Source organism: Miniopterus schreibersii, assembly GCF_964146895.1.
Source record: "Miniopterus schreibersii genome assembly, chromosome: 11".
NCBI lineage: Eukaryota > Metazoa > Chordata > Mammalia > Chiroptera > Miniopteridae > Miniopterus > Miniopterus schreibersii.
This window is the reverse complement of record NC_138111.1, coordinates 67,217,984-67,228,033: the sequence shown is the minus strand read 5'-3', so window position 1 is coordinate 67,228,033 and position 10,050 is coordinate 67,217,984.

Genomic DNA, 10,050 nt, shown 5'->3' with positions numbered 1-10,050 from the left:
CTGAGAGACTCTACACTAACCCTCAGGGCAGGTCTTGCTACTACAGATTGTAGGGGTGTGGTGGTTCCAGTAAAGCTTCCCAAGAAGCCTGGTGTTCAGCTCCTCCTGCCAATGCAGCATCTGGAGTTAAGTCCCCAAGGTGTCTCCAGCCCCAACCCCCAAGCCAGAGCCCAGGATCCCTCCACAGCCTGACTCCAAAGCTCTCCCTGCCACTGCAATCTGACTCCTGAGGCCTTTGTGTGGTTTTTCCGTACCCAAGATCTTTGCTGTCAGACCTGGGTTCCTTTTCGTCTGGTCTTCTGAGCTACCTTTTCTACATGCAAAACAAATCTTTGGTTTGCACCCCACCGCACCCAGGTGTGGTCACTTACAGAGGCTCTCTAAGCATATTGTTACTTCAAAACTGCCCTGAGGAAGGTAGGCAGGCAAAAGAGGAGGGTGGCATGAAGCATGCATAAATAAGAGCCAGGTGGGAAGGCAGCTGTTTCAGAGCCTGCAAAACCATGCACCAGAATTCACCTTGAGAACTCCACATTTCAGTGGGCAGCTTCCAGGGCACAGAAGACCACATCCGGGGCACACTCATTCTTTATCGGTTCAGAAGCCACGTGACAGTTTTTTCTGGTGGTGCTATTTAGGCGTTATTCCCAGGATGCTCACTAGATGGCAGCAGAGAAAAACATTTTTGGTAACCTCTCAAGTTTTTCTGGAGAGCGCACACTACATAGCAGAAGTGTTTCCTGGTGACCTCCACTTAGGTGTTATTCCCAAGATGCGCTAGTTGACAGCAGGCAGGAGGGTGTCTCTGCCTTCACAGCTCTGCCCACACTGAATTAAAATTTAATGAGAATCCAGACCCAGTACTGAGCTCACTCTGAGATACATCCAGTTTTAGGCCCTTCATATGTTCTTATCTCATTTACTGTTCCCTTTAGCCAGTGAGGCAGGAACAATTGTTATCTCTAATTATTATTATTGTAAAACAGGTATTTAAACTGATGACTGATTCTAACACACTTCTGAGTCCTGTACTGAGGCCTAAATGGACCGGGATGGGCCAGAAGGACATGCACACGCAGTATTCTGGACAAGTAGTCATGCAAATAGTCCTGGCAGCTTTGGGTTGAATTTTGGTCATTCTATTTGAATAAAATCTACACATTACCTTATGTTCAGCTTGCCATGCACTCACCCAAGCTCTTCTAGGGGGTAGGACTTAGGTAGGCTGCTGGGGGTGGGGGTGGGGGAGGGAGGAGGGAGCCTAGCCCTTCACAGGAGTACAGCCAGCAGCAGAGACCTGGAAGAGTAACTCCTGCACTTCTGCACCCTGCCTGTCCCCAGCCTTTTAAAATCTGTTCTTCCTCAGTGAAGAGCACTAAGAGAGGGGAAATTAAAAGTCAATTAATATAAATCTATTGCATCAAACTGGAAACCTAGAGGAAATGGGTGATTCCCTACTAAAAATAAACATTAATAAAATGAATCCTAAGATAAGGAAAATTCAAACAGACTAATTAGCCATCCAGGGACCTCTTTCCCTGCTGGGTCTCCTCTCACTCTTCTGGGGTTTTCCTGTCACTGAGCAGGGAAAGAACAGGGACAGAGCTGTTGGGCATCTCCCCTGGTACCTGACCCCATCCAGTGTCTTCATCTCCCCCAGGCATGCCCATCCTGTGCGGGCACTCTGCAGGGGGGCTCTCAGGGATATTGATTCTGATGTGTTTGTTGGCCGGGAGTTTTTTGTTGTTGTTTTGTTTTTAAATATATCTTTATTGATTTCAGAGAGAGAAAAAGAGAGGGAGAGAGATAGAAACATCAATGATGAGAGCCGGCCATAGATCAGTTGCCTCCTGCACGGCCCTGACTGGGGATCAAGCCTGCAACCCGGGCATGTCCCCTGCCCAGGAATCAAACCTTGATCTCCTGGATCCTAGGTTGATGCTCAACGGCTGAGCCACACCTGGCTGGGCGGCCAGGAGTTTTTGATTGCAAGGGACTGGACACACTTACTGAGGTAAAATACGTTAATCATTTTTAAGTGGTAGAAATAAATGAATACTTGCAAGAGGAAAGCTTAAACCTGGTTTGTACCTGGCAGATCCAGGGGCTCATACTCTCAAAGTGGGACCTGGTCCCTTTCCCACTCCCCATCCTGCTAAGTGCCTTTGGGGAGCTCCACTCAGGGGCACAGTCTCTCTCACTGCGTTTGGGGCCTCCAGCAATTCCAGATTGACACCACTCACCATCCATTCTACTGGGAAGGGCTTCACCTTCCTGAGGGTTCTCTCAAAAGTCACAGCTTTAAATGCCTGTGGCTGGGCTTGGGTCACGTCTTCACCCTGGAACACCACCACCCCCAGCCCCCGGAAGATGAAACAGGAGGATTGGCTACATGTGGGACCAGCCCTCTGCAACTGTTTGGTCTGGAAGCAGATGAGATGTAGTTCCCAAAGGAAAGCTGAGGTGCAGGACTTGAGCATCAGAACAGGGAAACCAGCAGATTTCACAGCACTAATGGCCCACTGCACAGCTGCAGATCTGAAGCCCAGGAAGGAAGGATTTTACTTCAGATGAGGGGCTGCAGCCAACCATCCAGCTCCCTTGCTGTCCTCACACAGTGGCAAGAAGCAATTCCACTTGCTAAAAACACAGCGTTGCTGTTGGTGGTAAACCGTCTCCTGCCTTGGGCATTGGGTCCTTGCATCAAAGAGGCTGGCCCAGAATAGCTCATGTGCCCTTAGGTGGCACCCAAACCTCATCAGTGTCCCTGGAAGGTGGGACCCAAGAGTCCTATCTGGCCCCTGGCCACATTAACCAGCCATCTCCAAAGAACAAAGTGGCTCATTTTTCAGTTTCTTTCTCTTCTTTACAAAGAGCAGAGACCAAATGTGAGGGTGGTAAGAAAATTCTTGCCAGTGAAGTAGTGTGAGGCTCAGTGATTTTTCCATACCTAGGAACCTACAACTGGTCCACTTACTGAAGACCCAAGGGGCTGGACCATGGACACATGTGGCTCTCTGAGTCCACGCAGCCTCCACGTGAAACAGCCTGTTGGGAGATGCAGTTGCTCCCAACCTTTGATTCTCAATGAGTGAAAATGGCGAAGGTTTGTTACAACGGGAAAGGGTCAAAGGACTGCAGGTCCAGTCTGCTGGATGGTGGCTGTGTGAGGGGCTAATACCGCTCTTGGGAGGCTAAGAGGCTCTGAGCGAGGTGGTGCTTGTCTCATCCACATGGATGTTGAAAATTGAAAAATCCCAACGGGCTGCTGACTCTGCTCAGGCAGCAGTTCAATCGCCCAGAAGCACGGTCAGCTCAGTTATTGGCCATGGAGGTCGACGGGGTCCAGGCTGGCCTGAGCTGAAGGAGCGCATTCGCCTGCCTGGACGGTAGGGAGCCAAGGGCTGTCCTGCCTCAGTCCTGACTGTGTACTGCTGGCCACTCAGATGGGACAAAGGATCCCGCCAGTCCCGGGAGGGCCCCGTCTGCCCTTAGGAAGGTGTACCTGGGGGTGGCAGGTCATTGCACCCTGTATAAATCTACACTTGTCTACTGAGTGCCCTCGCGTGTCAGGGCTGTGTTGGAACCTGTCTAGACACAGTGGGGCCAGCACCACCCTTCTCAGGTGGGAGGACAAGAGAAAACCTTGCATGACCTCTGAGGCCCTCCACCACCCTATACTGTGGTTGAGTTGGATTTGATACAATGACCAGAGCAGACATGTCTCTTTCTCTTTGGAGATATTGTCTTACCTGTCTTTCCTCTAGCAAATCACAACCCCAGAAGGCTGCACCATGCCAGGAAAAGCCTGGGATGTCAGAAATCAGGGTCACACTCAGCTCCTGGCTGCACCTGGCAGAGGCCAGCCTGTTGTGTCTCGGTGACACTTGCAGCTTGCAGTTAGAGGGGATAACTCAACACTGCCAAGCCACTCATCTGGCCTTGCTTTTACAGGGTGTGTCCGGGGGAGTAATGTTCAAAAGGCCAGGTGGTAACCGGTTAGCTCCTGATCATGGAGTGGGTCCTCAGAGCGAGCTCAGAGCAGTGTTCATTTCTACCAAGGCTGGGAGCATTTCAGTGTTATAACAGGTAAGGCTGTGTCCATGCCCCTGCATCATCAGTTTGATGACATCCCACTAAGAGACATTCCTGCACTGCCCCTCTCACATTTCATGTATCAAAGCTGCTAACAGGAAAGTCACAGCCCCCATGCCATGACCACAGCACATGACTGTGGAAAACAGCACAGCCACAGCAGGTCTACAAGCTCTGTGGGCTCAGGCCAGCTACCAGATTAGACATGTCAGTAACAACATGAGTGAATGTGTAAACTGGTGATTATCTGAGAGCATGAACTTCAGAAACACCTCCTTCAGAATTTACCTTCATCAGCAAGGGGGTTTCCTTGGCCAAAGATATGGACACATCCTGTCAAATGAGAACCAGTCCCTGATCTATCAGGTCCCCAGCAAGGAGGCGTGGCCACAATGTACCTTGGGGCCTCTAGGGAGTTTCTGACTTGAAGATAATTGTACCAGGAAGGGCAAGGAGGCTGACTATCCCAGTTCACAGGTAATATACATGTTTGTGGAACAAGACCCAGCTGTCACCCTAAACAGTTTCATCACAAATCATTTCCCCGGATAAGAAACATGCAGGAAAAGGAATTGGGACGTCATGGACCAATATCCCAGGAGCATTCACATCCAGGTAAAGAGTGAACATGGAGCCCCTACAGGGTGCCTGAGGATGGAAAGTCTGCCTCCCCTTGGGCCATTTGATAATTACCTTCTCTTGGCCCTGTCTTTCCCACATGCACAGTTGGATCACTTACATGTTTTTCCTGACTTAGTGCTGATGCAATTCTAGAGACTAAACTAGAAAACTACAAGTTCCTCTTATTTTGTTAAAAGAAACTCAACAAGAGATGCGGAGAATGTTTTCTGTTCCACAAGGATTAGAAAGTAGGCACTGTCATGGTGCAGGAAGTGCTATGGTTTTATCATTTAAAAATTTTTAGAATTAAAGTTGACATTCAATATTATATTAGTTTCAAATGTACAGCACAATGATTAGACATTTACATAATTTACAAAGTGATTATCAAGAGTAATAATTTTAGATTCCAAAATGGTGGTGGATTGAGTGGAAACTACACTGACATCCTCCCAGGACCAAACTGAAATTACAACTAAAATATAGAAAAACCATCCTGAATAATAAACTGAAGACTAGCTGGAGAGAACCTTCATAAGCCAAGGACAAAAAGTGGAGACCATGTAGAGACTGGTAGGAAGTGTGGAGGCACGAGAGGCCTGGTTGGGATCCCACAGGGAGCAGCTGAAGGTCTGGAGGGAGATCTCAGCTGTGGGTGAGCCTAAACCTCAAGCTAGGCTTCCCAACCCAGAGCTCCAGAACTAAAGAAGGTGCCCATATAACATCTGGTTGTGAAAAGCAGCGGGGGGGGGGGGTGTCTTTCTACCAGGGAGAGACAGCAAGAAATGCAGGCACCTTCTTAAAGGGCCAATGCACAAAGTTTTGTGTGCAGCCACTCACCTTGGGCTCCAGTGGTGGGAGGGCAGAGTGGACTAGAGCTGTGTGAGAAGAGTCTGGGATTACTGGTTTCGAGGGAGTAGAACTCAGAGGGCAGCCATCTGGATTCTTGTTCTGAGACAGTCCCCCATACTGCAGAGAACATATTTCTAAGGCAGATATTTAACATCCAAGCAGCTTTTGCCTGGAGGCGGGGGAAGCAACTGCCCCACCCCATGGGAAAACCTCTCACCACCACCCCCATGGCATTCCTACTGCCCTAGGTTCATTAAGAGACTGAATAACTTTCAGCCTCTGGGTGCTTTGAGTCTTTGCTTGATATGCTCTGGACCTCAGGCTTGGAAAAGCAGAACTTGGTGCACATCTCTGTCCTTTCCAAACACACCCAGCCCCTGCAGAGGAAGCCACAAGCTATGGAGTGAGGAAAGCTTGAAACAAGGTACTCAAGGCCAATCACAAACAGCATCTGACATTGGCCTGCACCAGAGACCATCCATAAGACTGGGGGTCCTAGCAGATCTACCTAATACATAGAAACAAATCCAAACAGGCAACCAAAATGGGGAGATAAAAAAACAAGTCCCAAGTATAAGAACAAAATAATTCTCCAGAAGAAGAGCTGAGTGAAATGGAGATAAGAAATCTATCAGATATAGAGTTCAGAATACTGATCACAAGGATGCTCAACAGCATGAGGATAGATATGGAAACCATGATGGAAATTAAGAATGACATAGTATAAACAAAAAATACAACATTGGAAGTAATAAATAGCAGATTAGGGGAAGTTGAGGATTGGATCAGCAAATTAGAAGACAGGGTTGAAAAAAATCACTCAATCAGAGAACCAAAAAGGAAAAACAATTAAAAAACAGGAGGACAGCTTAAGGGTGCTGTGGGACAGCATAAAACGTTACAATATTCACATCATAGGAATGCCCTAAGAGGAAGAAAGTGATCAAGGGATAGAGAACCTGTTTGGAGACATAATGGCAAAAAACTTCCCTAACCTGGTGAAGGAAAAAGTCACACACATTCAGGAGGCACAGAAAGTCCCAAGCAAGAAGATCCCAAAGAGACTCACACCCAGACACATCATAATTAAAATGCCAAAAATTCAAGACAAGGAGAGAATTGTAAAGGCAGCAGGAGAAAAGCAATCTATTACCTACAAAGCAGCTCCCATAAGGCTTTCAGCTCATTTCTCATCAGAAACTCTACAGGCCAGAAAGGAATGGCATGAAGTATTCAAGGTAATGAAAAGCAAGGATCTGAAACCAAGGCTACTCTATCCAACAAGGCCATCATTCAAAATAGATGGTAAAATGAAGAGCTTTCCAGGCAAAAGAAGTGCTAAAGGAGTTTATCACCACCAAACCAGAATTGCAAGAAATGTTAAAGGGACTGCTGTAATAAGAAGTTGATATAGAAAGTGAAACATAGCCACAAAGAAATAAAATGGCAATAGATAAGTACCTATCAATAATAACCTTAAATGTAAGTGGATTAAAGGATCCGATCAAAAGACATAGGGCAGCTGAATGGATAAGAAAACAAGACCCAAATATATGCTGCCTACAAGAGTCCCACCTCAGAACAAAAGACACACACTAGCCATCCAGTGTGCATGAATCAAAATTATACCAATTTTTGTCAGATATACAATTTTTTACCTATATATTATATTTGTGGGACAAAATTTTAGTGATTAGTTTGTGTCCCATGAGATGAAAAAGATTGAAAATTGTTACTCAGGTCCATCCTTGATTTTGCAAATGGTATGATTTCATTCTTTTATGGCTAAGCAATATTTCATTGTCCATATGTACCACATCTTTATCCAATCACATACTGAAGGACACTTAGCTTGTTTCCTTATGCTGACTATTGTAAATAATGCTGCAATGAACATAGGAATACATATATCTTTTAGAATTATTGTTTTGGATTTTTTGGATAAGTGACCAGAAGTGGGATTGCTGGGTAATATGGTGGTTCTATTTTTAATTTTTTGAGGAACTTCCATTGTGTTTTCCATGGTGAATACACCAATTTGCAATCCCACTAACAAGGCAAGATGGCTCCCATTTCTGCACATCCTTGCCAACACTGGTTATTTGTTAATTTAGTCATTCTGACAGGTGTAAAGTGAAATCTCATTGTGGTTTTCATTTGCATTTCTGTAATGGTGAGTGACTTTGAGCATCTTTTTATATGTCTATTGGCCATCTTAATGTCCTCTGGAGAAATACCTATTCTGGTCAATGCCATTTTTTAATTGGGTTGTCTCCTTTGTGTTAAGTTGAATGACTTCCTTATATATTTTGGATATTAACCCCTTATCAGATGTATCATTGGCAAATATCTTCTCCCATTCAGGAGGTTGTATTTTCATTTTGTTGATAGCTTTCTTTTCTGTGCAAAAACCTTTTAGTTTAATGTAGTCTCATTTGTTTATTTTTTCTTTTGTTTCCCTTACTCAAATACATATATCCAAAATAATATTACTAAGAGTAATTCAGAGAGTTTATGAACTAGAACTTTCTGGGTTTTTTTCTAGAACTTTTATGGTTATCAGTCTTACATATAAGACATTTAATCCATTCTGAGTTTATTGTTATGTATATCTGTCAAGTATTCCAAACACCATTTATTGACTAGACTGTCTTTATCTTATTGTATATTCTTGCCTCCTTTGTCATATATTAATTGACCATATTAAGCATGGGTTGATTTCTGAGATCTTTCTTCTGTTTTTATGCCAGCACCATGCTGTTTGATTACTATAGCCTTGTAGTTTGATGTCAAGTAACATGATGCCTCCAACTTTGTTCTTCTTTCTCAAGATTGCTTTGGCTACTTAAGGTCTATTGTGGTCCCATATAAATTTTAAGATTATTTTTTATAGTTCTGTGCAATTGGTATGTTAATAGATATTGCATTGAATATAGATTGCTTTGGGTAGTATAGATCCCAGACTGCATCATGGTTGACATAAGAGAGCTAGTAGGATGTGCAGGAGTTTTAGGAATGACTCAAGCAAACTTAGGGTAAAATGAGCAGCACTTTCACGAAGTGGGAGCCAGAGTATGTTTTGGTGGAAGTGTTAGGTGGCAGAAACCTACTAGAAAGAATTCCTCATCCAATTCAGAACTGAGGTTGGTTTGCTTCATTGTTGCCAGTAACTACATTTCACGATTTTGCTGGTGATACTTTTTGTTTGTTCCTTTCATTGTTTGTTTGTTTGTTTGTCTTTAAATCCCATAGAAAGACAACACTGATGACACATTTATTTCTGCTGTTAATTTTTCAACTATTAGATGGTTAACTTTTTAAAAATAGATCGATTAATAATTTGAAATTGTTATATTTTATGATATAAACATTTTACACTAGATAACGAGGAGCAATGTCAAGTGGCCATTGGAATTAGTCATTAGTGAAGCTCACAGCAGCAAGTTTGATAAAATGGAGGAGGGTAGAGGACTTTAGTGCACTTTTTTATTGAACTTAATGGGGTGACAATGGTTAACAAAACCATACAGGTTTCAAGCATACAACTCAACAAAATATCATCTGCATAGTGTATCTAGTGCCCACTGCCCAAAGTAAAGTCTCTTTTTGTCCCCATTTTTCCTCCCTGTGCCCTCTACCACCTACACACACACCCCTTTCCCTCTGGCTATCATCATACTGTTTTCCATGTCTATGTGTTACATATATGTATATATTTTTGGCTAAATCCCTCCACATTTAAAAATATATATATTTGTATTGATTTCAGAGAGAGGAAGGGAGAGGGAGAAAGAGAGTTGAAACATCAATGATGAGAGAGTCATTGATCGGCTGCCTCCTGCACGGCCCCAACTGGGGATCGAGCTCACAACCCAGGCATGTGTCATGATCTCCAGGATCCTTGGTCGATGCTCAATCACTGAGCCATGCCTGACTAGGCCCTCTCACATTTTTTCACCTAGCCCCCAAATCTTTCCCCTCTGACAACTGTCAGTCTGTTCTCTGTATCTATGCTTCTATTTTGTTGGTTGAATTATTTTGTTCATTAGATTCCACATACTAGTAAGATCATATAGTATTTGTCTTTTTCTGACTGATTTCACTTAGCATAATACTCTCCAGGTCCATCCAAGCTGTCACCAAAGGTAATATTTTCCTTTTTTAGAGCTGAGTAGTATTCCATTGTGTAAAGGTACCACAGCTTTTTTACCCACTCATCTTCTGATGGGCACTTGGGCTGTTTGGAAATCTTGGCTATTGTTAATAATCACTGCAATGAACATAGGGGTGCATGAATTCATTGGAATTAGTGTTTCCGGTTTCATCAGCTAAAGTACCAGAAGTGGAATTGCTGGGTCAAAAGGAAGTTCCATTTTTAATTGAGAAAATTCCATACTGTTTTTCACAGTGGCTGTACCAGTCTGCATTCTCACCAGCAGGCACGAGGGCTCCCTTTTCTTCACATTCTTGTCAGCACTTGTT